We start from the raw sequence: 1,230 nt of genomic DNA, 5'->3' as shown, positions 1-1,230 counted from the left end.
TATGTTCACAATTTCATAACTCTATATTCAATAGTATAACGCAATTTTCGAATCTATATAACAAAATTGTGAATATAGAGTTCAAAATTTTGTGAATATTGAGTAATGTATTTTTTATATTAAAATTTAAAATTGTGAACATAGAGTTCTAAAATTGTGAACATGGAAGTAGACCCGGGTCCATAACATAATTTGCCTTATTACATGGACCATAAATAAAAAAAATACATTTTTAATATACTACAAGTATATTATTTGTGTATGTAAAATACATTATTTGAAAGTATATTATTTAAATACTAAAAATATATTATTTTATATACTATCAAATAAATACATTTAATACACAAATAATATACTTTTAATATATTAAAAATGTACCTTATATTAGACACAACTATGGACCATGATTCATACTATCATTTGTCAACATTTTGAGATTTCAAGGGTATATTATTTAAAAAAAAAACTTTGCATGTGATGTGATGATAATTGATAACAGCAAAGTAATAATGTATGACGTATTAATTATTTAATACATATTCTTGGTGCATAAAAATACACGAAAATATTCCATATAATTAGGTGGCACCATCACCCATGAAAAAAAAGGTCTGTGAGACCAGCTGGTAAGGCAAGGTGTGAAGGTGGCACCATTTTCAGATATAAAGTCATCACCGTAATACAGTAGTACAGCGGCCCGGGATGCTTAAATTCTTATCTCTTCTATTATAAAATCCCTAGCCTCCTCACCGTCCATGGTAACATATAATAATATTCTTTGGAGTTTTTACCACTTTTAGTCCCACAACTATTGAAACAATTTTCACATTTTACTAATTTTTTTTATATTTAGTCTCATAACTTTTAAAACATTACTTCATTTCATCCTCTGACTTATGACTGTGAGTTTTTATCACTTTTTGTTCTACAATTATTGAACATTAATTTTTACATTTGATCCTACATAACTTTTAAAACATTATTGTATTTGGTTATTTAGTCTAATTTTCGGTCACAGGTGACCATATTTTTTAGTCAAAAAATGTTATAAAAAACAACAATGTACTTCAAGATAAGTTACTTGACTATTAAGAATTCATATTCATATTCAATAACAAAAAGATACAAATTTAATTACTAGTCACCAAAAATTAAGCTAAGGATCAAATGCCAGAAAATTTTATGAGAGGAAAAGTTTAAATTAACCAAAAAAAAAAAAAAAAAAAA

This window comes from Ipomoea triloba, chromosome 6 (assembly GCF_003576645.1).
Source record: "Ipomoea triloba cultivar NCNSP0323 chromosome 6, ASM357664v1".
NCBI lineage: Eukaryota > Viridiplantae > Streptophyta > Magnoliopsida > Solanales > Convolvulaceae > Ipomoea > Ipomoea triloba.
Note: the sequence above shows the minus strand (reverse complement) of the source record.